This window comes from Hyla sarda, chromosome 9 (assembly GCF_029499605.1).
Source record: "Hyla sarda isolate aHylSar1 chromosome 9, aHylSar1.hap1, whole genome shotgun sequence".
NCBI classification, from domain to species: domain Eukaryota; kingdom Metazoa; phylum Chordata; class Amphibia; order Anura; family Hylidae; genus Hyla; species Hyla sarda.
The window spans coordinates 172,215,644-172,242,458 of NC_079197.1; the positions used below are offsets into that span (position 1 = coordinate 172,215,644).

Consider the following 26,815-nt stretch of genomic DNA (forward strand, 5'->3'; position numbering starts at 1 on the left):
ATCAACTGCCGAGCTGAGAAGTTCGTGACAAATCAAATTTGCTGTAAGTTCACTCATCTCTAGCAGTAACGCTTAAGTGTGCCCTCTCCTTTCTTGGCCTTTTTAACCCCTTCATGACCCAGCCCATTTTCACCTTCATGACCTGGGCATTTTTTGAAAATCTGACCACTGTCACTTTAAACATTAATAACTCTGGGATGCTTTTACTTATCATTCTGATTCCGAGATTGTTTTTTCGTGACATATTCTACTTTATGTTATCGGTAAAATTTCACTGATATTTGTATCCTTTCTCTGTAAAAAATCTAAAAATTTCATGAAAATTTTGAAAATTTTGCATTTTTCTAACTTTGAAACTCTCTGCTTGAAAGTAAAATGGATATTCCAAATAAATTACATATTGATTCACATATACAATATGTCTACTTTGTGTTTGCATTAAAAAATTGACAAGTTTTTACTTTTGGAAGACACCAGAGGGCTTCAAAGTTCCGCAGCAATTTTCCAATTTTTCACAAAATTTTGAAACTCGCTTTTTTTCAGGGACCAGTTCAGGTTTGAAGTGGATTTGAAGGGTCTTCATATTAGAAATACCCCATAAATTACCCCATTATAAAAACTGCACCCCCGAAAGTATTCAAAATGACATTCAGTAAGCGTTTTAACCCTTTATGGGTTTCACAGGAATAGCAGCAAAGTGAAGGAGAAAATTCTAAATCTTCATTTTTTACACTCGCATTTTCTTGTAGACCCAATTTTTGAATTTTTACAAGGGGTAAAAGGAGAGACATCACCCTAAAATTTGTAACCCAATTTCTCTCGAGTAAGGAAACACCTCATATGTGTATGTAAAGTGTTCGGCGGGCGCAGTAGAGGGCTCAGAAGGGAAGGAGCGACAATGGGATTTTGGAGAGTGAGTTTTTCTGAAAGGGTTTTTGGGGGGCATGTCCCATTTAGGAAGCCCCTATGGTGCCAGAACAGTGGACCCCCCCCACATGTGACCCCATTTTGGAAACTATACCCCTCATGGAATTTAATAAGGGGTGCAGTGAGCATTTACACCCCACTGGCGTTTGACAGATATTTGAAACAGTGGACTGTGCAAATCAAAAATTTAATTTTTCATTTTCACAGACCACTGTTCCAAAAATCTGTCATACACCAGTGGGGTGTAAATGCTCACTGCACCCCTTATTACATTCCGTGAGGGGTGTAGTTTCCAAAATGGGGTCACATGTGGATATTTATTGTTTTGCGTTTGTCAGAACTGCTGTAACAATCAGCCACCCCTGTGCAAATCGCCTCAAATGTACATGGTGCACTCTCCCTTCTGGGCCTTGTTGTGCGCCCCCAGAGCACTTTGCGCCCACATATGGGGTATCTCCGTACTCAGGAGAAATTGCGTTACAAATTTAGAGGGTCTTTTTTCCCTTTTACCTCTTGTGAAAATGAAAAGTATAGGGCAACACCAGCATGTCAGTGTAAAAAATTTATTTTTTTACACTAACATGCTGGTGTAGACCCCAACTTCACCTTTTCATAAGGGGTTAAAGAAGAAAAAGCCCCCCAAAATTTGTAAGGCAATTTCTCCCGAGTACGACGATACCCCATATGTGTCCCAAAACTGTTGCTCTGAAATACGACAGGGCTCCAAAGTGAGAGAGCGCCATGCGCATTTGAGGCCTGAATTAGGGATTTGCATAGGGGTGGACATAGGGGTATTCTACGCCAGTGATTCCCAAACAGGGTGCCTCCAGCTGTTGCAAAACTCCCAGCATGCCTGGACAGTCAATGGCTGTCCGGCAATACTGGGAGTTATTATTTTGCAACAGCTGGAGGCTCCGTTTTGGAAACAGTAGCGTACCAGACGTTTTTCATTTTTTGGGGGGAGGGAAGGGGAGAGGGGGCTGTGTAGGGATAATGTGTATATGTAGTGTTTTTTACTTTTTATTTTAGGTTAGTGTCAGTGTAGTGTAGTGTTTTTAGGGTACAGTCGCATGGGCAGAGGTTCACAGCAAGTTTGCCGCTGGAAGTTTGAGCTGCAGCGCAAAATTTGCGCCATCTCAAACTTGCAGCACTCACTGTAAACCTCCGCCCATGTGAGTGTACCCTGTACATTCACATTGGGGGGAGGGGGCAAACATCCAGCTGTTGCAAACTCCGAGCATGCCCTTGAGCTGTCCGTGCATGCTGGGAGTTGTAGTTTTGCAACAGCTGGAGGAACACTGGTTTGGAAACACTAAGTTAAGTAATAAACTTTCAAGTGTTTTGCAACCAAACTTAGTGTTTCCAAACCAGTGTGCCTCCAGCTGTTGCAAAACTACAACTCCCAGCATGCATGGTCTGTCAGTGCATGCTGGGAGTTATAGTTTTGCAACAATTGCAACAGCTGGAGGCACTGAGGTAGGAAACGGACAATGTTTCCCAACTAGTGTGCCTCCAGTTGTTGCAAAACTACAACTCCCAGCATGCCCAGACTGCCAAGGCATGCTGGAAGTTGTAGTTCGGCAATATCTGAAGGATCAGATGTTGCCGAACTACAACTTCCAGCATGCTTGGGCAGTCTGGGCATGCTGGGAGTTGTAGTTTTGCAACATCTGGAGGTCCACAGTTTGGAGACCACTGTATAATGGTCTCCAATCTGTGGTCTTCCAGATGTTAGAGAACTACAACTCCCAGCATGCCTGGACAGACTGAGCATGCTGAGATTTGTAGTTTTGCAACATCTGGAAGAGCACAGATTGGAGACCATTATACAGTAGTCTCCAAACTGTGGACCTCCAGATGTTGCAAAACTACAACTCCCAGCATGCCCAGAAAGCCAAAGGCTGTCTGGGCATGCTGGGAGTTGCAGTTTTGAAACTCTCAGAGGCAGCAGTGGGATCGCTTTACGGCGATCTCACTGCTGCCAATGAAGATGCCGCCCTGCTGCCGGAAACTCACCTCCGGGACGCAGCGCAGCCGGGACCGCCTGGAGGACGCCGGGACCGCTCGGGACACCGCTCGGACGGGTAAGTGACGCCGGGGGACGGGTCAGGGACACTTAGCAGAGCGGTGTGTGTCCCGATCCCCGTGATCAGGACTCACACACCGCGCTGCTAAGGATTTTCATAGCGAAACGCTGCTATCATCTAGTCAGATTTGACCAGCTGATAGCAGCGATCGCTGGAGGGGGTGGGGGACGAAACCCCCCGTGGTCGCACGGTAAGATGGCTGGCTATCAGTGATAGCCACCATCTTTCCGGGCGCTGCGGGGTGCCGCGAGTAGCGGCAGTAATGTCCATGACGTACCTGTATGTCATGGGTCGGGAACACCTTGCCACCCATGACGTACAGGTATGTCATAGGTCGGGAAGGGGTTAATTTACAAATCTGTTTAACTTTCTGGCACCAGTTGATTAAAAAAAATTAAAAAAAAGTTTTCCACCGGAGTACCCCTTTAATAAATTTGGTGCTCCTACACATTACCAGCACACAAAAAAAAGTTGTAGAAAAATGCTTCACTTACACCTACAATGATAAATGCTTCACTTACACCTACAATGATAAATGTCGCCTTTATTATTATCTCATTAATCTTGTTCTTCCCTGTTGTGAGATGACTCCATTGTGGGACCTCAATATCCAGACTATTTACACCACCAGCACAAATATGTCATTGTTGAGATTGTCTTCAGTTAAGACTAATTTGATACTGTTTGGTCTTAGATCAGGGAGTGGTCTCTTCCCCAGGGGGCGCTGCTCTTAATCCAATAGACTAATAAGATTTTTATATCCGCCATCTCATCAGGGTCAATCACATGTTCTATATATTCCTATTACGTATTCTAAGAAACTTTTTCCAATGTTGGTGGATTTCATCTCTGGAGTATAATACAGGATATAAATCGAGATTTTCCTAGCTTGTGACGGAAAATATTAGTTATATGAAGACAGGAGGCGAGTATCTTATGCATTATTCTTTCTTTAATAATGCCCATAGCAGAAAAATCCAGTAATCAATTCAATGTAAATGAAAAAACTTTCAAAACTACAACTCCCAGCAGTCCTAGGGCCACAGTAGCCACTCCCAGTCTGTAGGCCCTATATAAAGGACTGCTCATGGAAGGATCCTCCTCTTTCTTCATGCGACTCAAAACCGCACAGGAAACCGAACTCCATTCGAACATCACCATCGCCATGCGAATCCACGGCCAGCCTTCCGTAACCTCAGCGTCCGGAGTCATCAGCTGGAGAAAATGGCCAAACGAAGGTCTAACCTCGTCTCAACGGAGACTGTAGAGAACCCAAACAACTTGCAACCAACAGGTCAGCCGTCCTCAGGAAAAACGTTCAGTACGTTCAATATCCTGAAAAAAGAACAAAGAATCGTAATAGGGTTGGGTAGGGAGGGAAGATACTCGCCTCCTGTCTTCATATAACTAATATTTTCCGTCACAAGCTAGGAAAATCTAGATTTATATATCAGACAGGAGGCTCATATCTTATGCAAGTTCAAAGCTAAGATTTACATAACAGGATACACAAATGACAAGACAACAATATTATAAAACCGACATGGAGACATGCTCCTCCGGTCTGAAGTAAAAATGGCGAAACGTGGTCTCGGAAGACCAATCCGCCGCCATTAAAAGATCCGCGAGAGAGCCCCCCGACGTAACTATCTTAGTAGCCATAGCCCCTCTGGAAGAATGTGCTCCAAAGAGGGATATGTCCATAACCACCATCTTCATGGCGGAACGCACCCACCGTGAAAGCGTAGTGGAAGAGACCGGGTGATGAGGCTTGACATATGAGACGAGGAGCTGAGAAAAACCCTGCAAGCGTAAGTCGGCTGTTTGTGCCTCATAAGCCTGTAGGCAACGCACGACACATAACCGAGGATGCGCAGGGAAAAAAGGGTAAAAACCCGAATGGATACCCACCCGTCTTGGTCCTGCGGACCACTGAGAACTTGACACCTTGAGGCGAAAATTGACGCCTAGAAATGTCCAGGGCTTTCACGTCCGAAACTTGCTTAACTGAGACCAAACATAAAAGGACTGTAAGTTTGTAGGACAAAAGCTTCAATGATAAAGCGTCATTGTCCTCCCACCTAGAGAACATATCTAGCAACCTGGAAACATCCCAAGTTGACTGATACTTAGGACGAGGCGGGCGCTTAAATTTAATGCCCCGCAAAAGTCTACACAGTAGAGGATGTTTACCGACCGGCAAAGAGTCAACCGGATAGTGGTAAGCGGAAATAGCCGATCGATACACATTGATGGAGCTGAAGGACTTACCAGACTCAAAAGAGTCCGCCAGGTAATTCACTACTGTCGATACAGGCGCCTGTACGGGATCAACCTGCCGTTGATCACACCAACGCACCCAGAGTCTCCAGGCCGATCGGTATGCCGGTCGAGTCCCGGGGTCCCAGGCCAGGGCGAGGAGATCCCTAGCCGACTTTGAAAGGTCGCTGTCTGCGTCAGGCACCCCAAAACCAACCATGCTAGGAGAGTCAGGTTGCCTTCCGTTATCAGAGGGTGTAGACCCCTGGTCGGGTTGGAGAGAATCTGCGGAAAATGAAGGAGCAGCCAGGGGAAATCCACTGCCATCTCCAGAACAAGCGGGAACCACGGTTGCATCGGCCACCATGGGGTTACCAGCACAACCGTTGCATTCTGGTTCGCTATATGCAGGAGAACCTTGGGGATCATCGAGAACGGAGGAAACGCATAGTGCGTCTCCCCCGTCCAACTCTGTCGGAAACGCGTCTACCGCCGACGCCTCCGGGTCCGGCCTCCAGCTGAAAAATCGAGGCAGATGATAGTTGAGGCGAGAAGCAAACAGATCTACGCCCAACGGACCCCAAAGCAGATTTAGTTGCAGGAAAACTGAACGATCCAGATGCCAGTCGCTGGAGTCGGAAAGATATTGGGAATTCCAATCGGCTACCGTATTGGAAATACCCGGAATGTATTCTGCCGTCGGAATAATATTGCGGGAAAGGCAGAGATGCCAAAAATCCTTGGCAATATCCGCAAGGACTCTGGATCTGGTGCACCCCAAGCGTTTGATGTATTGTACCGCTGCAATATTGTCCATTCGTAATAATATGCAGCAATTGGACGCTTCTGGTAAGAAGCTCCGAACAGCGAACAACGCCGTCAGAAGTTCCAACGCATTGATGTGTAGGAGGGATTCCTTGAAGGACCAGCTTCCTCCTGTGGAGACGTTGCCAAAACAAGAGTTGAAGATCGTTTTGCCGTTCCACTCGACGGCATGACGAAGACACCACTGCAATTCTGCTCTGGCTTCCGCCGAGAGGGGCACCTCGTCGGCATATCTGAGACCCTGTCGCAGATGGAGGATCTTGAGCCTCTGGAGGGCCCTGTAGTGGAGAGGGGCCGGGAATATAGCTTGTATGGAGGCCGCTAGAAGGCCCACCAGACGGGCAAGCACCCGTAGCGATAGGAAATCCTTGCGTAATACCGCTCTGATTTCCTTGAGGATGAGGGCCAACTTTGTTTTGGGCAGACGGAGAACGGCTTGGTTGGTTGATCAAGAAGCCCAGTCTTTGCAATAGAGAGATTGTCCATCTCATGTGGCGGAAGGCCTGCGTCTCGGAACAGGCCATAATAAGGAGGTCGTCGAGATATATGATCAGACGTACCCCCCCTGCTTCTTAGTGACGCCACCACCGGTTTCAGGAGTTTGGTGAAACACCACGGGGCAGATGACAGACCGAAAGGAAGGCAAGTAAACTGCCACATTCGATCCCTCCAGAGGAAGTGGAGTAGATGTTGCGTGGATGGATGCATAGGGACGGTGAGGTAGGCATCCTTTAGGTCCACCTTTACCAACCAATCCCCCGGTTGCAACAGGTCTCGAAGGCAATGTATGCCCTCCATTGAAATGTCGATAAACGACATGTTGGTTCAAGTCCCGAAGGTTTATCACGGGACGGTAGCCGCCCCCTTTCTTTTTTACTAAGAAGAGGTTGCTGATAAACCCCGGGGAAGACGGGTTGACCTCCACCACCGCCTGTTTGGACACCAGGTCTGGAATTTCGTTGTCTATGAGCACAACGTTTTGGTTTGCAAATCGAATAGGGGGCGGGATCACGCCCAGGTTTGGTAAGGACAGAAGGTCTATGTGGAACCCTGTTATAGTAGTTAGAATCCACGCGTCTGCTGTAATCGCAGACCAGGCGTGGGTCGAAGTCGAAGAGACCAGGGACGAAGTCTCACGAGACTTCGTCACCTGGGAATCCTATTGGAGGATGAAGAGACCGCCCACCAGAGACGTCAGGTGTGTCCGCCTCCAGCAACAGAGAAGGCCGCGGGAAGACGTGGTCTGCGCCAAGGACCCGCCCCCCGCCCGCGCGCGCGAAGGGACGCGGGAAGAAGGGAAGAAGAAGAGGACAACAGGGGAAGAAAAATGGCGTCGCTAGGTAAGATGGCGAACGCTTGAAATACAGAGGGGAAAAGGGTCCAGAAAGGTCACCGCCGCAGAGCAGGGCGAGAACCAGAAAGGCATAGAAGTGATGCAATAAAGAAAAAACAGAATAACAGAATAAACTAAAATCCAAGTTAAGGGAGCACTCTGTAGTCGGCAGAGGGATATTCTCTGCCAGGCCACACAGTGCCCCAGAAGTAAAATATCAAGAAAATATATATAAATCAGTACAAAACAATGAGTATACTTATCTGTAAACATCTGCCATGAGCAGAAAGAAAGAGGAGGATCCTTCCATGAGCAGTCCTTTATATAGGGCCTACAGACTAGGAATGGCTACTGTAGCCCTAGGACTGCTGGGAGTTGTAGTTTTGAAAGTTTTTTAATTTACATTGAATTGATTACTGGATTTTTCTGCTATGGGCATTATTAAAGAAAGAATAATGCATAAGATACTCAGCTCCTGTCTGATATATAACTCAGGATCAGTACAGGATAAGTAATGTAATGTATATACACAGTGACCTCACCAGCAGAATAGTGAGTACAGCTCTGGAGTATAATACAGGATATAACTCAGGATCAGTACAGGATAAGTAATGTAATGTATGTACACAGTGACCTCACCAGCAGAATAGTGAGTCCAGCTCTGGAGTAAGGTTGGGTGTGTCTGTGCTCCAGAGAAGCAGACTTTTCTTCCGCCCCTCCCCAGGTGTGTGGCAGACTCCTGGGTAGGGGTCTCTGCTATGGAGCCCCGGGAATCCAGGACTTCATTTTGCGCTCCCCGTTCTAGGCCGGAGGGGTGTGTGCGCGAACATACAACGGCCAGTAGCCAGGATGGGGTCAGAAGATCGACCAGGGCCCACAGCAATGTGGGGCCCCCTCCCCCATCCCCAGCTGGGAGCTGCAAAGCTTCTAGCAAAAGTTCATCCAGGCCAAGAAGCTCATCCAGGCAGAGAAATGGAGTAAAGGCGTCTACATCAGTTTCCCCAGAACCTCAGCAATGGGGGGTAAAGGGGCCAAGGGAATCCCTGGCAATATTCGCATCCAGAATGCAGGCCAAGATGGCTCAATATGAGGAGCTTGGGAAGCAGCTCAGAGGAATAAGAGCGGATTTAAAATTTGCCCGATACCAAGTGGATCAGTCATCCAGGGTCAAGAAGGCAGCATTTGCCGCTAAGGTAAAAACATTAAAGAAAAAAGTGGAGGAGATTGTGCGGATGAGGTCTGACATTGTGGAAGGTGCCGGCATTTTCCGTGAGAAGTTTGTCCATGGTGCTCGTTTCTCTGGTATGCCGGTCTCCAGAGATGATGATGATTATTGCCAGAGTGAGGAGGAGGAGATGGAGGAAGGTGATGGAGGTGAGGAGAGCAATGTGAGTGAGGGGGATATGGATACTAATTCTGTGCGTGACACCACTGCTACCCCTGACCCCCCACTTACCCTGAGTGAAGACCGTGTGAACCCGGCTCAGGTGGCCTTACCTACCTCCAGTGAGGATGATGATGATAATGATGATGGCAGTGACTGCAGTCAAGGCAGCGGCTTGGCGGATGGGGGTCTCCTGCGGGCGATTGTAATGCAGGAGTCCCCCACCCGTCTGGAAAACTTCTCTTTTGGAGAGGATTTAGGCCCGGAGGAGGAGAGGAAGAACAAAAAAGCGAAGGGCAGGAAGAGGAAGAAAACGCAAGGACAAGTGAAGTTTGTCTTTTCTTCTTTCCAGCAGTCTGAGTCAGCTGAGAAGCCGATTCAGGGTGCTGGGTCCCCCAACCTGCCAGACCCTGTTTCTGTAGTGGAGCGGGGCCAGCATGGGGGATACAGTAGTGCACCCAAAATGGCCGCGGGTGCGATAGAAAAAAAAGGGCACCCTCCTGTGAGGGGGAGGGTGCCCAGGCACCAGAAAATGGTGGCAGATTCCCTTGTTCGGGGGGCGGTACAGGTACTGGCACTGCAGGGCACTCCCCTGTGAGGGGGGGGAGTGTTCGGGCACCGGACCTTGTTGGTTCAGGGGGCGGTCCCCTAGGTGATGCAGTCGGTACCGATCCTGGCACTGTGAAGGAGGAGGTTCCCTGCGCGTCAGCCGCAGTAGGCGGGGCGGGAGTGCGTCCGGAGGGACAGCTCCCGTCAATATCTGTGGCGGCGTGCGATGGGGCGGGGCCACCTATGATGGGGGCGGAGTCTGTGTCTGTGCCCAAAGACACTGGACAGAAGAGCCGTGCAGCTCTAATCATTAAGCCAGCAAGCCTTATACCTGGAGTAACAGACCCAGCCAGCCCGGCCTGTAACACATCAAGGGAGAGTGTACGCAAGAGTGAAAGTGAGAGCAAAAATGTGAATAAAAATGGTAATGTGCAGGATGTGAGTTATGGTAGTGTGCATGGGAGGAGTTGTAGTAGCAGTATGGATGAAGGGAGCGGAGTGCAAGAGAGGGGTGCAAGCGGGGTGCAAGAGATGGGTGCAAGTGGGGTGCAAGAGAGGGGTGTTTGTGAAATACAGGTGAGGAGTGGTAGTGGCATGCAAAAGAGAGGTGTTATGGCTGAGGCTTATATTAGGAACAAGGGTCCTGGTTTGGGGTCTGGTTCTGGTTCGACTGCCCCCCCCCGGTAGTGGCTGCTTCTCTCAGAAGCTATGCCAGCGTCACTGCCGGGGGATCAGGGGGATCTCCATCTCCATCTGGCTCTGGGGGTCAATTGCAACAGCGCCTCCTGGACGCTCTACGTAGGGGAGACAGGTCAATCCATGTAGAGGGGAGGGGTGAGGTTGACCTGTCTTTTTGGATAGAAAGACATGGCTTAGGCGCCTTCCGAGAACAAAACGGGGAGGTGGTCTGGTCCCTCCCAACATCCGGGCAGGAAAGTGGCCGTAGGAATGTGGTCCGTTTGGTGTGGAGGGGCGAAGATGCGTTTCCCCCTCGGGGAAAGGTGGTTGAGCTCCTCCTCCAGATGGAATTCAGGGCAAGTGACATCTTTGCCCTGATCCACCCCTATGGTACTTCCGAGTTTGACATCAGCTTCGTTCGACCGGAGGGTTTGGAACTTTTCTGGTCGAACTATGAGGTGGTGAAAAGCGAGCCCGGCTGGCGGGATTTCGCCGTAAAGGCGATATCCCGTCAGAATCTGGCCAAGAAAGTGACCGTATTGACACGTAACGAGTCACTATCTTGCTATGACATCATGACCTGGCTCAGCAGATATGGTGATGTGACGGACATGCCGAAAAAGAACTATGACGAACATGGGATCTGGTCTGGGGCCTGGACGTTTTCCGTCAAACTTAAGCGTTCGGGGAGCACTGTTGCCCACATCCCATCAGCTGCTTTTCTTGGGAGAGACAGAATCCAAATTTTCTACCAGGGGCAGCCCAAGGTCTGTCACAGGTGTGGCAGCCCCACTCACTTTAGCGCAGCCTGTACCGTGCAGGTCTGTGCTCTGTGTGGTGGGGTAGGTCATCTTGCCGCATCCTGTAGGCAGATCAGGTGTCATCTGTGTGATGTCTTAGGACACCCTTTCAGCCGTTGTCCTAGCGCCTTTGCCCGTGCGACGGTCACCTTGGCTGGGGAGAGCAGTAATGTTGCCTCAGCTGGGGAGGGCACGAGTGCGGGAGAAGGTGCAACAGGGTCAGTGAAGAGGAAAAGTCCCGCCAAGCTGAGGCGCGAGGCTAATCGGAGAAGGAGCAGGGAACTGGAGAGTTCCCATGTGGCAGGGGTAGCTTCTGGCCCTGCTCCAGAGGTTAGTCCTGAAACTGCTGAGGCCCTGGGGGAGAATGTGCTGGATGAGGAAATGGGGAGAATCTGTAAAGAAGAGGGCAGCAAGGCCGATCTTTCCGATTCCTCCCACTATGAAAGTGTGGATGAGGAAGGTGAAGAGAGGCCAAAAAAAAAAAGGGCAGTAAAGGGAGAAAGAAGAGGTCGGAGCCCTCTAGTCCTCGTCCTATGGACCAGGTCCCAAGCGGAAGCTTACCTGCCCCCCCTCTGATTGATCTGTCTAACCGGTACTCTGTCCTTGATGACATCTCCTCCCCCTCCATGGAGGGGGGGGTCGAGGATGGGGTGCCTGAAGTGGGGGAGCCTCCGGGGGGAACTGGGCCCTGTCCTGATGGGGCAATTTCCTCAGGGGATGGGGCCAAACCGGAGCCAGGTGGAAATGGGGATTCAAAAATGGACCAATCAGAATCCAAAAAACGGTCCAAAGAGAAAGAAGCCTCCTCATCTGGGGATGAGGGGGTGAAGAAAAAACAGAGATGAGGGGGTTAGGGCCATCTAACTCAATCACCCATGATGGCGGCACTCACCCCATTGACGCTGGCATCTATTAACTGTGCCAGCATAAAGTCTGATACGGCTAGATTAGCAGCCTTTGATTTTCTCGGCCGTGTTGATGCTGACATTTTCTTTTTACAGGAGACCAGGTTGTTAGATCTAGCCTCCCTGGTAAAAGCCAGGAGAGAGTGGAGGCGTGGCCCTTCCCACTGGTCTCTTGCGGCTGAGCCGTATAGTGGGGTGGCGGTCCTTTTTACCGCTCCTGTTGAATGCAGACGGGTTATTGAGTTAGAAATGGGGAGGTGCCTGATCTTAGATGTCCTCATGAAGGGGCAAGAGCTTCGGCTTATTAACATCTACGCCCCACAAACAAAGTGGGGACGAAAAGATCTCTTTATGAGGATTAAGCCCTTTCTTTTTACAAGCCGACAGGTGATCTTTGGAGGGGATTTCAATACTGTCACGAGATCCCAAGATAGGAGAGGCTCCAATGATCGGTTGGCTTATGATAGCATAGCCCTCAATAGTATAGTTAGGGAAGCTCGCCTAGAGGATGCCCACATCCGGAGCCCCTCAGGCCACGCGGGTTTCACCTATCATCGAGGTAGCTGCAGGTCTAGAATAGACAGGTTTTATTTAAAGGAGGAAGCCGTCTCTTCCGCAGTGTCCGTGGTTGAGGTGGAGTTCTCCGATCACTGTATGATTTCTTTTTCCTTGAATGTTTCAGAGACCCCCCGGATGGGTAAAGGTTATTGGAAGCTGAATTCGTCCCTCCTGGAGGAAGCGGAGATAAGACAGTCCTTTGAGGATTTTCTTCAGAGTCAGGTACCTTTACTGGACCTATGTAGTAGTAAGTCAGAGTGGTGGGAGATATTCAAGAAGCGGGTTGCGGGGTTCTTCCGCCAGCTCTCGAGCCTCAGGTCCCTGAACAGGTATCGCCTGTATCAGGGTCTGAGGAGGAAACTCGAGCTTCTCGTCTCGACTGGAGGTAGCCGTGAGGATATCTCCAGAGTGAAGTCCTTGCTGATGAGGTGTCAGTACGATAGGCACGCATCTTTGGTTTTTGAGAGGGATTTCGGGAAGTACCGCTCGCCCGACCCTTACAGAAACTGTAAGATGTCAGTGAGTAGTAAAGTGGTCTCAGGACTGATTGATAGTACGGGATCTCTGAATCGGTCCAGATCAGGGATTTTGGAGGTCGGCAGATCCTTCTACTCACACCTCTTGGGAAGGAAGGATCTAGATCGAGACAGGATGTCGGCTTTCCTGGCTGAAACCATTCCTGAGCCAGGGGTAGACCCCTCTCTTGATGTTTTGGCAGAAGAAATCAGGGAAGAGGAAGTGAGACTGGCGATCGAGGGGCTTGCCCCTAAGAAGTCGCCAGGTCCGGATGGCTTAACATCCGAGTGGTACAGGACCTTTAAGGAGTCTTTAGCTCCCCTCTTGACTGAGGTATTCAATGAGTGTCTCTCCTCGGGCACTCTGCCGAAGTCAATGAGGAGGTCAGCCCTGATTCTTCTCTCAAAGGGTAAAGATCCCAGCCGTATTGAGAATTGGAGACCCATAGCTCTTCTCAATGCGGACAGGAAACTTCTGGCCAAGATACTGTTTAATCGGCTGGTGAAGTTTGCACCCCGGCTCCTTTCGGGGGCCCAGCACTGCTCTGTTCCAGGCCGAAGCACCTTAAGTGCTGTCCATAGTGTCAGGGAGGCAGTGGAGCGGAGTAGTGCAGGTCTCTGGAAGGGGTACTTGCTGTCCCTGGATCAGGCCAAAGCATTTGATGGGGTGAACCACGAGTACCTCTGGTCCGTCCTCCTGAGATATGGCTTACCGAGTACTTTTGTTAATTGGCTTAAGATCTTGTATGCAGGGGCAGAGAGTTTCCCACTGGTGAACGGCTGGTCTGGCTGCTCTTTTGAGGTGGGGTACGGAGTCCGTCAGGGTTGTCCCTTGAGCCCGCTTTTATACGTGTTCGCAATCGATCCCTTCATCCGGAGGGTAGATTGTGGGCCGTTGGCGGGAGTCGGGATGAGTCTGGCGGAGCTGGATGTCGCCCAGAGAGTGGTGGCGTACGCTGATGATGTCACCATCTTCGTGTCCTCGAGAGAGGAGGTCGATGTGGTGATGTCGGAAGTGGACCGCTACTCGGAGGCATCCGGGTCTAAGATCAACCAGGATAAGTGTGAAAGTCTCTGGCTGGGAGGGGGAGATCCCACGTTTGATCTCCCGGACACCCTTCCAGGGCCCCAAGAGTCAGCAAAACTTCTGGGCATCACATTCGGCCAGGATGATTATCCCACCAAAAACTGGGATGGTAAGCTCCAGGATGCCACTCAGAAGGTGAATCAGTGGAAGGGTTGGTCTATGACCCTCAGGGAAAGGGTACACCTGATCAAATCGTACCTGCTTCCCTTGTTTATCTATCTGGGCAGTGTATGTATCTTGCCAGAGGCTTACTACACTAGGGTCTACAGCCTGTTTTTCCATCTGTTATGGGGGAACAGGATGAACCTAGTCAAGAGGGAGGTTACGTACCGCACGCGGAGACTAGGGGGTTTATCTATGGTAAACCCCGTGGTGTTCTTAACGAACACCTTCTTGAAAGCCAACATCTCAAACCTTTGGTCAGAGAGGGCTCCTCCGTGGGTATTCTCCTGCAGGGAGTGGTTTCGGCCTTTCTTCCAGGAATGGGAGACAGGAGGGCAAGTGAAGGACCTCCGTACGCCCCATGGATACCTTCCGGCTTACGCTACCCCGACTCTGAAGGCGATACGTCGGTGGGGTCTGGGAGCGTGGGGGATCAGGACCCAGTCAAGGCAGTTCCTTGACAAACGGGTTCTGTTGACCCACTTCCAGAAGCCTCTGGCGCTCAGGGACTGCCCAGGTCGGGATCTGAGGGTGGGGTTGTATCTTTTAAACATGAAAAGGATCCCCCAGAAGTTTTGGGACTTGGCCTGGCGCTGCTTTCAGGGGAAGCTATATGTGAGGGACAATTTGAAGTGTAGGAGATCTGATGACCGGGGATGTCCCCGAGAAGAGTGCGGGGACATGCTGGAAAGCATGGACCATTTCCTGCTTCATTGTCCCTTTAATATAGGGGTCTACAACCGGGTGGGCGCTTCCATCGGCTGGAGTCAACTTGCCGGCCTTACCTATCCGGAATGGGCTTATGGGGCATTCAGGACCCTGGGTGGCCGTGATCGGGGCACTTTATTCTTAGTCAGTTTAGTGGTTAGGTACTACACGTGGAATGCACGGTGTTTAGTGTCTACACAGCGGAAAGTCCTCTCCGAGGTGGAGGTCTGTAGGAACATCACCGGTGACCTCGGGAAGATCAGGTCTTTGGAGTATGGCAGTCTTGGTACCAGTAGGGCTTCTCTCCTATGGAGAGGGTTTTGTTTTGATGTGCCCTAGGTACTAGACCTTTTGGGTAGAGTACCCTGGTTTTGGTTAGGGACAGTGATGTAGGGACAGGGTTAAGGTGATAGTAGGGTCAGTTTATTTTTAGGGATAATGGTAGGGTGAGAGGTAGGGTGCAGTTAGGGAAAGAATGTAAATATTTTGTATGTATCAGGATTGCCATCCTTCTTCCTGGTGGTGGGCTAATGCATGTGCACCATAGCTTTTTGTTTTGTTTTCAGACGCTAAAGTTATGTAGGGCTTACAGGCACCGAACTTGAGCCTAAAGTGGTTTGTATTGTTTGTTTTTGTATATTATAAAGCTGGTTATGGTAAAGTTGGTTGGGAGGAGTTCTAGGTTGGGAGGGTGTTTTTGTGGGTGGTGGTGGTTGTTTGTTTTGGTGGACCTGGCATGGGTCAGTTATGGACTGGACATTGAGGACTATGGACTCTATGGACTCTGACCCATGTACAGGAGGGTGGGTGGTGCGGGTGAAGGGACAGTTTAGAGTAGGTTGTTTTATTATATTTGTAGGTGTGTTTTCTGTATATTCATAGGTGTATATAGGTTATATGTATATAGTATGTATATAGTATATATAGTAAATATTATAATTTTGTTTGTTTTATATCTTGGTTTGTGTATTATATAGTGTTTATAGTAGTGATAGATGGCAGTCGAACCATTTTTTTTAATTTTTTTTGTATTTTTGTATCTGTTGTGGACTTTTTTGGGTTGTTTTATGTTTGCAATATATATAATATTTATTAATTTTTTTTTTGTTTTTTTTGTTAAAGCTAAATATGCAATTTTATTTTTGGTTTTTGCACATTAGGTATGCATGCATGTGAGTGTGTTTGGTTATGTTTGGTGTAGTATTAGTATTTTTAGGAAAAGCTGGGCTGGCCGTTTAGGCAGGATTTTTGTTCTTGAAAAGTATGGGTTTATGTTATTTCATTTTGTTGTTTTCCATTTTGGCAAAGTTGTGCTGGTTCTGTGTTTGTTATGATTTATATTTTTCTAATAAAAGATTTACAGGATATAACTCAGGATCAGTACAGGATAAGTAATGTAATGTATGTACAGAGTGATCTCACCAGCAGAATAGTGAGTACAGCTCTGGAGTATAATACAGGATATAACTCAGGATCAGTACAGGATAAGTAATGTAATGTATGTACACAGTGACCTCACCAGCAGAATAGTGAGTACATCTCTGGGGTATAATACAGGATATAACTCAGGATCAGTACAGGATAAGTAATGTAATGTATGTACACAGTGACCGCACCAGCAGAATAGTGAGTACAGTCCTGGAGTATAATACAGGATATAACTCAGGATCAGTACAGGATAAGTAATGTAATGTATGTACACAGTGACCTCACCAGCAGAATAGTGAGTACAGCTCTGGAGTATAATACAGGATATAACTCAGGATCAGTAGGATCAGAACCGTATATGTATTGTAGTTCCTGTTTATTATTGATACCATAACATAGGTCCAGATCCCTCATGTGGCAGACACCATTGGCACCTGACTCCACATCTTATATTAGGGTCTGCCATCATGTTGCGCTGTTATTCCTCTTATATCTGATGTAGTCAGTGACTGAGGATCCTGAGGGAACCTGATGCCAGTGTAAAGTTGTCCCTGCATTAGCCCCAGCTCCCCATACATTACACAGGCAGACCACTGACTTCAATAAACACTGTGTAATTCTTAATGTCCACTTCAGGGGGAGCTCCTCTCATCAGTAGCAGCCGATCCCCAGGGGTCCTAGTGCTGGGACCTCCAGGATCTGCTAATCACTAGGAGAAGGAGCCACTTAGATGATCCAGACTGGGTCACCCTAATTAAAGTAAACCAATTAGGTAATTTCTTTTAATTATTGAGAGAACTTTCCTTCAAACCACATATGAAGTGGACAACAATCAGCCCTATGTGTATACATTCTATAAGGGTCTCTATAGATTATACAGAAGATCACTATTCATTCTATAAGGGTCTCTATAGATTCTACAGAAGATCTCTAATCATTCCATAAGGGTCTCTATAGATTCTACAGAAGATCTCTATTCATTCTATAAGGATCTCTATAGATTCTACAGAAGATCTCTATTCATTCTATAATGGTCTCTATAGATTCTACAGAAGATCTCTATTCATTCTATATTGGTCTCTATAGATTCTACAGAAGATCTCTATTCATTCTATAAGGGTCTCTATAGATTCTACAGAAGATCTCTATTCATTCTATAAGGGTCTCTATAGATTCTACAGAAGATCTCTATTCATTCTATATTGGTCTCTATAGATTCTACAGAAGATCTCTATTCATTCTATAATGGTTCTAGATTCTACAGAAGATCTCTATTCATTCTATAAGGGTCTCTATAGATTCTACAGAAGATCTCTATTCATTCTATAAGGATCTCTATAGATTCTACAGAAGATATCTATTCATTCTATAAGGGTCTCTATAGATTCTACAGAAGATCTCTATTCATTCTATAAGGGTCTCTATAGATTCTACAGAAGATCTCTATTCATTCTATAAGGGTTTCTATAGATTCTACAGAAGATCTCTATTCATTCTATAAGGGTCTCTATAGATTATACAGAAGATCTCTAATCATTCTATAAGGGTCTCTATAGATTCTACAGAAGATATCTATTCATTCTATATTGGTCTCTATAGATTCTACAGAAGATCTCTATTCATTCTATATTGGTCTCTATAGATTCTACAGAAGATCTCTCTTCATTCTATAATGGTTCTAGATTCTACAGAAGATCTCTATTCATTCTATATTGGTCTCTATAGATTCTACAGAAGATCTCTATTCATTCTATAAGGGTCTCTATAGATTCTACAGAAGATCTCTATTCATTCTATATTGGTCTCTATAGATTCTACAGAAGATCTCTATTCATTCTATAAGGGTCTCTATAGATTATACAGAAGATCTCTATTCATTCTATAAGGGTCTCTATATATTCTACAGAAGATCTCTATTCATTCTATATTGGTCTCTATAGATTCTACAGAAGATCTCTATTCATTCTATATTGGTCTCAATAGATTCTACTGAAGATCTCTATTCATTCTATAAGGGTCTCTATAGATTCTACAGAAGATCTCTATTCATTCTATAAGGGTCTCTATAGATTCTACAGAAGATCTCTATTCATTCTATAAGGGTCTCTATAGATTCTACTGAAGATCTCTATTAGGGATCTACCGATTATCGGTTTGGCCGATATTATCGGCCGATATTCACAATTTTGGACGTTATCGGTATCGGCAATTACCTTGCCGATAATCCTATAATGCCCCGCATGGACCCTGGGCCCCGGGAACAGGTCATTATAAAACCGGGAATAGGGGAGGCAATGGGGCAGCAGTGGTCTCGGGGCAGGGCGGGTATCTATACCTTCTAAAAGGGAGCTCGATTCATTCCATACTGGATTCTATATCTTCTTCAAGGGATTGCTATAAATTCTATACTGGTCTCTATAGATTCTACAAGTGATTTCTATACATTCTATAAGGGTCTCTATACGTCTATAAGTGATCTCTGTACATTCTATAAGGGTCTCTATACTTTCTATAAGTGATCTCTGTACATTCTATAAGGGTATCTATACCTTCTATAAGTGATCTCTGTACATTCTATAAGGGTCTCTATACTTTCTATAAGTGATCTCTGTACATTCTATAAGGGTCTCTATACTTTCTATAAGTGATCTCTGTACATTCTATAAGGGTATCTATACCTTCTATAAGTGATCTCTGTACATTCTATAAGGGTATCTATACCTTCTATAAGTGATCTCTGTACATTCTATAAGGGTATCTATGCCTGCTACAAAAGATCTCATTCTATAAAGGTCTCTATACCTTCTATTATGGATCTCTATTCATTACATAGGGGGTCTATATGTTCTCTATACATTATATATTAGTCTATATACTTTACACAAGGGATCTCTATACATTATATATTAATCTATATACTTTACACAAGGGATATCTATACATTCTATAAGGGTCTCTTTACCTTCTACAAGGGATCGCTGTACATTCTATACTGGTCTCCATACCTTCTACAGGGGGGTTTCTAGACATTCAATAAGGAATCTATTTAGTTTAAAAGGAATCTTTAAACATTCAGTAATAGTTTCTTTATCTGATCTTTATACATTCTCTGCTGCTATATATATATATTTATTGTAAAAGGGATCTCTATACATTCTATATGGGTCTATACCTTCTACACAGGATCTCTATACATTCTATAGGGGGTCTATACCTTCTACACAAAATCTCTATACATTCTATAGGGGTCTATACCTTCCACACAGGATCTCTATACATTCTATAGGGGTATATACCTTCTACACAGGATATCTATACATTCTATAGGGGTCTATACCGTCTACACAGAATCTCTATACATTCTATAGGGGTTTATACCTTCTACACCGGATCTATATACATTCTATAGGGGTCTATACCTTCTACACAAAATCTCTATACATTCTATAGGGGTCTATACCTTCCACATAGGATCTCTATACATTCTATAGGGGTATATACCTTCTACACAGGATATCTATACATTCTATAGGGGTCTATACCGTCTACACAGAATCTCTATGCATTCTATAGGGGTTTATACCTTCTACACCGGATCTCTATACATTCTATAGGGGTCTATACCTTCTACACCGGATCTCTATACATTCTATAGGGATATATACCTTCTACACAGGATATCTATACATTCTATAGGGGTCTATACCTTCTACACAGGATCTCTATACATTCTATAGGGGTCTATATCTTCTACACAGGATCTCTATACATTCTATAGGGACCTAAACCTTCTACACAGGATCGCTATATATTATATAGGGGGTCTATACCTTCTACACAGGATATCTATACATTCTATAGGGGTCTATACCTTCTACACAGGATATCTATGCATTCTATAGGGTCTATACCTTCTACACAGGATCTCTACATTCTATAGGGGTCTATACCTTCTATGCAGGATCTCTATACATTCTATAGGGGCCTATACCTTCTACACAGGATCTTTATACATTCTATAGGGGTCTATACCTTCTACACAGGATCTCTATATATTCTATACAGGATCTTTATACATTCTATAGGGGGTCTATACATTCTACACAGGATCTCTATATATTCTATACCTTCTACACAGGATCTCTATACATTATATAGGGGTCTATACCTTCTACACAGGATATCTATACATTCTATAGGGGTCTATACCTTCTACACAGGATCTCTATACATTCTATAGGGGCCTATACCTTCTACACAGGATCTCTATATAGTCTATACCTTCTACACAGGATCTCTATACATTCTATAGGGGTCTATACCTTCTACACAGGATCTCCATACATTCTATAGGGGTCTATACCTTCTACACAGGATCTCTATACATTCCTTAATGGTCTCTGTACACTCTGGCAGTCTCAATTTCTTCTATATGTGATTTCTATACCGTCTATAAGTGATCTCTGTACATTCTATCAGGGTATCTATGCCCGCTACAAAAGATCTTATTCTATACAGGTCTCTATACCTTCTACAAGTGATCTCTATGTGTTCCATAGGTGGTCTCTATACCTTCTACAAGTGATCTCTATGCATGCTATGGAGGATTTATGTACATTCTGTAGGGGATCTCTTTTATATAGTCGCTATATGTACTGTAAGAAATCTATATGCATTGTGTTGGCTTTACTCTACCTTCTGTGGGCTATCTATCCATTCTATAGGTGATCTCTATACATTCTATAGGTGTCCCTAAATCTTTTGTAAAGGATCTCTGTTCATCCCATTGGAGCTTCTACAAGAGATCTCTACATATATATATATATATATATATATATATATATATATATATAGGGCCTCTATTCTTTTCTATGGAGGATCAGTATTAATGCTATAAGGATCTCTGTACAATGTATAGACGACCACTATTTCTTCTGTGTCTCCAAACAATCTGTATGGGATCTCTATACATTATATAAGGTATATGTATTTGTTCTATGCGTTTCTCTACACCTAACAGAAATAACTTTCCATTCTGTAGGGGATAAATATGCAATTTATATATCTTAAGGTATCGCTTTAAAATTTGTGGGGAATCTTTTTATTCAATATGAGTTATGTGCATGTGTTTTTATATTCTGTATGGAATCTTTATTCTAAAGGGGATCCCTGTTCATTCTATAGAGGATCTCTATTCTATAGGGGATCTCTATTCTATAGGGGATATCTATCTATTCTATAGGAGATTTCTGTTCTATCTATAGTGATTCTGTTCTACAGGGATCTCTGTTCTACAGGGGATATCTATCTATTCTATATGGAATTTCTGTTCATTCTATAGGGGATCTCTGTTCATTCTATAGGGGATCTCTGTTCATTCTATAGGGGATCTGTATTTTTATAGGGGGTCTCTATTCTATAGGGATATCTATATATTCTATAGGGGATTTCTGTTCATTCTACAGGGATCTCTGTTTTACAGGGGATATCTATCTATTCTATAGGGAATTTCTGTTCATTCTATAGGGAATCTCTGTTCTATAGGGGAGCTCTATTCTAAGGGGGATTTATGTTCTATAGGGGATCTCTGTTCTATAAAGGATCTCTTTTCATTCTATAGGGGGTATCTATTCTATATGGGATTTCTGTTCATTATATAGGGGATCTGTATTTTATAGGGGATCTCTATTATATAGGGGATATCTATCTATTATATAGGGGATTTCTGTTCATTCTACAGGGATCTCTGTTCTACAGGGGATCGCTATCTATTCTCTATGGAATTTCTGTTCATTCTATAGGAATCTCTGTTCTATAGGGGAGCTCTATTCTAAAGGGGATTTCTGTTCTATAGGGATCTCTATTCTATAGGGGATATCTATCTATTCTATAGGGGATTTCTGTTCATTCTATAGGGATTCTCTGTTCTACAGGGATCTCTGTTTTACAGGGGATATCTATCTATTCTATAAGGAATTTCTGTTAATTCTATAGGGAATCTCTGTTCTATAGGGGAGCTCTATTCTAAAGGGGATTTCTGTTCTATAGGGGATCTCTGTTCTATAAAGGCTCTCTTTTCATTATATAGGGGTATCTATTCTATAGGGGATCTCTGTTCATTCTATAGGGGATCCCTATTCTTTAGATGTCTGTACATTGTTTATTTACCTCTATTTTTCTAGGCGTCTCTTTTATATGATGTAAGGAATCCCTTTTCCTTTTATAGGGGATTACTATACGTATTTATACTATATGGATCGCTGTTCCTTCTGTAAGGAATATTTATACATTCTGTAGGTGTCTGTTCATTCTTTAGGTATCTCTATACATTCTAGGGGGTCTCTTATTTTTCCCTTTGGTCTCCTCTCTTGCCTGTGCCCCCATTTACTGTGGCCTCCATTACTGGTCTTATTCCACACATGGCTCCCCTCATCCTGACCATGCAGTCCCTCTGCCTCCTGCATGTCTCTTTCTCTCCATGTGTCTGTCTCTCTTCTTCCTTCCTCTTCCCTCCATGTGTATATTTATCTCTTCCACCATGTATCTCTACATCCCATGTCTCTTTTACTCCATGTGTCGGTCGCTCTGTGTCAAGTCTCCCCTCCATGTGTTAGTCTCTTTTACTCCTGCCTGTCTCTTTCTCCATGTGTATATTTATCTCTTCCTCTATGTGTCAGTCTCTCTACATCCCATATGTCTCTTTCATTCCATGTGTCGGTTGCTCTGTGTCACTCTCTATGTGGCTCTCAGTCTTTTTTCCCCAGATGTCGGTCTCTCATCTTTCTGTACATCTCCTTCATGTGTCAGTCTCTCAGCATCCTGCATGTCTCTTCCTACAAGTGTCAATCTCTCTGCATACCGCATCTCTCTTTCTCCCCGTGCATTGGACTCTGTGACCTGTGAGTCTTTTCCTCCTTTTGTCAGTCTCTGTGTCCTGCATGTCTCTTTCTCTCCATGTGTCAGTCTCTCTCCTTGGTGTGTCAGTCTCTCTCCTTAGTGTAGGGGGTCTCTCCTCAGTTTCAGTCTCTCCTCTCTGTCAGTCTCTCTCCTTGGTCAGAGGGTCTCTCTTCTTAGTGTAGAGGTCTCTCCTCCATGTGTGGGTCTTTCCTTAGTGTCTCAGTCTCTCTCCTTGGGGTGTCAGTCTCTCTGCTTTGTGTAGAGGTCTCTCTCCTGGTTGTGTTAGTCTCTCTCCTAGTTGTTTGGGTCTCTCTCCCCAGTGTGTGGTTGTCTTTCCCTGGTGTGTCAATCTCTCTCCTCACTGTTTAGGTCTCTTCTAGTTGTTTGGGTCTCTCTCCTCTGTGTGTTGGTCGCTCCTAGGTGTGTAAGTCTCTCTTCTCAGTTTGTCTGTCTGTCTCCTTGGTGTGTGGGTCTCTCTCCTCTGTGCCTGTCTCTCCTCATTGTTTGGGTCTCTCTCCTCGTTGTTTGCTTCTCTCTCCCGAGTGTGTTTGTCTCTCGCCGGTGTGTCAGTCTCTTCTTCTCGGTGCTTCAATTTCTCTCCTCGGTGTGTCAGTCTCTCTCCTCACTGTTTGGGTCTCTCCTTTGTGTGTTCTCTCTCCTTGGTGTGTCTGTCTCTCCTCTGTGTGTCAGTCTCTCTCCTCAGTTTGTCAGTCTCTCCTCACTGTTGTTGGGTCTCCCCTCAGAGTGTTTGTCTCTCCTCGTTGTGTTCTTCTTCTGTCTCTCCTCAGTTTGTCAGTCTCTCCTAAGTGTTTGGGTCTCTCTCCTCGGTGTGTTCTCCTGTCTCCTCTGTGTGTCTGTCTCTCCTCAGTTTGTCAGTCTCCTCAGTGTTTGGGTCTCTCCTCGGTGTGTCAGTCTCTCCTCAGTTTGTCAGTCTCTCCTCAGATTGTCAGTCTCTCCTCAGTTTGTCAGTCTCTCCTCGGTGTGTCTGTCTCTCCTCGGTGTGTTTGGGTCTCTCCTCAGTTTGTCAGTCTCTCCTCAGTTTGTCAGTCTCTCCTCAGTTTGTCAGTCTCTCCTCGGTGTGTTTGGGTCTCTCCTCAGTTTGTCAGTCTCTCCTCAGTTTGTCAGTCTCTCCTCGGTGTGTCAGTCTCTCCTCGGTGTGTCTGTCTCTCCTCAGTGTTTGCGTCTCTCCTCAGTGTGTTAGTCTCTCTCCTCGGTGTGTCAGTCTCTCTCCATCGGTGTGTCAATCTCTCTCCTCAGTGTGTCTGTCTCTCCTCGCTGAGTCTGTCTCTCCTCGGTGTGTCAGTCTCTCTCCTCAGTGTTTGGGTCTCTCCTCGGTGTGTCTATGTCTCCTCGGTGTGTCAGTCTCTCTCCTCGGTGTATCAGTCTCTCCTCGGTGTGTCAGTCTCTCTCCTTGGTGTGTCAGCCTTTCTCCTAGGTGTCTCAGTCTCTCCTCAGTGTTTGGGTCTCTTCTCGGTGTGTCAGTCTCTCTCCTTGGTGTGTAAGTCTCTCTCCTGAGTGTTTGGGTCCCTCCTCGGTGTGTCAGTCTCTCTACTCGGTGTGTCTGTCTCTCTCCTTGGTGTGTCAGTCTCCCTCCTTGGTTGGTCAGTCTCTTTCCTCAGTGTTTGGGTCTCTCCTCAGTGTGTCAGTCTCTCTCCTTGATGTGTCAGTCTCTCTCCTTGGTGTGTCAGTCTCTCTCCTCAGTGTTTGGGTCTCTCCTCGGTGTGTCAGTCTCTCAGTGTTTGGGTCTCTCCTCGGTGTGTCAGTCTCTCCTTGGTGTGTCTGTCTCTCTCCTCAGTGTGTCAGTCTCTCTCCTTGGTGTGTCAGTCTCTCTCCTTGGAGTGTCAGTCTCTCTCCTCAGTGTTTGGGTCTCTCCTCGGTGTGTCAGTCTCTCAGTGTTTGGGTCTCTCCTCGGTGTGTCAGTCTCTCCTCAGTGTGTCAGTCTCTCTCCTTAGTGTTTGGGTCTCTCCTCGGTGTATCAGTCTCTCCTCAGTATTTGGGTCTCTCCTCGGTGTGTCAGTCTCTCTCTTCAGTGTGTCAGTCTTTCCTCGGTGTGTCAGTCTCTCCTCGGTGTGTCAGTCTCTCCTCTGCTGTGTCAGTCTCTCCTCTGCTGTGTCAGTCTCTCCTCGGTGTGTCAGTCTTTCCTCGGTGTGTCAGTCTCTCCTCAGTGTTTGGGTTCTCCTTGGTGTGTCAGTCTCTCCTCAGTGTTTGGGTCTCTCCTCGTTGTGTCAGTCTCTCCTTGGTGTGTCAGTCTCTCCTCAGTGTTTGGGTCTCTCCTCGGTGTATCAGTCTCTCTCCTCAGTGTTTGGGTCTCTCTCCTCGGTCTGTCTGTCTCTCCTCAGTGTGTGGGTTTCTCTCCTTGGTGTGCCAGTCTCTCCTCAGTGTGTGGGTCTCTCTCCTCGGTGTGCCAGTCTCTCCTCAGTGTTTGGGTCTCTCTCCTCGGTCTGTCTGTCTCTCCTCAGTGTGTGGGTCTCTCTCCTTGGTGTGTCAGTCTCTCCTCAGTGTGTGGGTCTCTCTCCTTGGTGTGTCAGTCTCTCCTCAGTGTGTGGGTCTCTCTCCTTGGTGTGCCAGTCTCTCCTCAGTGTTTGGGTCTCTCCTCGTGTGTCAGTCTCTCTCCTCGGTGTGCCAGTTTCTTCTCAGTGTTTGGGTCTCTCCTCGGTGTGTCAGTCTCTCCTCAGTGTTTGGGTCTCTCTCCTCGGTGTGTCAGTCTCTCCTCGGTGTGTGGGTCTCTCTCCTCGGTGTGTCAGTCTCTCCTCGGTGTGTCAGTCTCTCCTCAGAGTCTGTCTCTCCCCGGTTTGCCTGTCTCTCCTCGGTGTGTCAGTCTCTCCTCGGTGTGTGGGTCTCTCTCCTCGGTGTGTCAGTCTCTCTCCTCGGTGTGTCAGTCTCTCCTCAGAGTCTGTCTCTCCCCGGTTTGCCTGTCTCTCCTCGGTGTGTCAGTCTCTCCTCGGTGTGTCAGTCTCTCCTCAGTGTGTCTCTCTCCTCAGTGTCAGTCTCTCCTCAGTGTCAGTCTCTCCTCAGTGTGTGGGTCTCTCTCCAGTCTCTCCTCAGTGTCCGTCTCTCCTCAGTGTGTGGGTCTCTCTCCAGTCTCTCTCCTCAGTGTCTGTCTCTCCTCAGTGTGTCTCTCTCAGTGTCTCTCTCCCCTCTCGCTGTGTAGAATAGAAGGAGTTAAGAGGTCTCCCTGTGATAGGACAGGGTACGCGCACAGTTGCTTAGTAACAGAGACGTTTCTCGTTCCTCTCTCTTCTCTCTCATTTTTCCTTCTTTCTTTTCCTCCTCTCTTCCGCTCTCCCCGTCCATCCCTCCACCCTTCCATCCCTCCACCCGTCCATCCCTCCACCTGTCCTCTCCATCTCCGCCGCGCTCCACTTTTTCTCGTCTTTTTTCTCTCCATCCCTCTTTCTCCCTTGTTTTCCTTCTTTTTATCGTGTTTCCCGTCGTCACCATTTTGTCCCTGGTCTGTGAAGTAGTTAAGCGGTCCCCCCGTGCGTGTCCCTGTGATAGGAGGGGGCGTGCACACAGTTGCCTGGTTACCACGCTCACAGTGACATCCCTGTGAATACGGAAGGATGCAGCGCCTGCTGGTCCTGGGAGCTGGGTAACGTGGAGGCCTCTTACCCTGCACGGCTGGCACTGCTGCCCCTCAGCCTCTTACCCTGCACGGCTGGCACTGCTGCCCCTCAGCCTCTTACCCTGCACGGCTGGCACTGCTGCCCCTC

At 46.6% G+C, this 26,815-nt stretch overlaps 1 protein-coding gene across 14 annotated transcripts in view; it reads left to right on the forward strand.

The window, feature by feature from the left end:
- Positions 1–26,815, forward strand: part of SYNGAP1 (synaptic Ras GTPase activating protein 1) — a 343,920-nt gene that overhangs the window by 183,941 nt on the left and 133,164 nt on the right. Inside the window, exon 1 of one of the 14 annotated variants that reach the window (XM_056539478.1) lies at positions 25,959–26,694. The exons of the other annotated variants lie outside the window; for them this stretch is intronic. The gene's annotated coding sequence lies outside the window, so the exon portion shown is untranslated. Of the gene's footprint in view, positions 1–25,958; positions 26,695–26,815 lie in introns of those variants that run through there. 14 annotated transcript variants of the gene reach the window in all.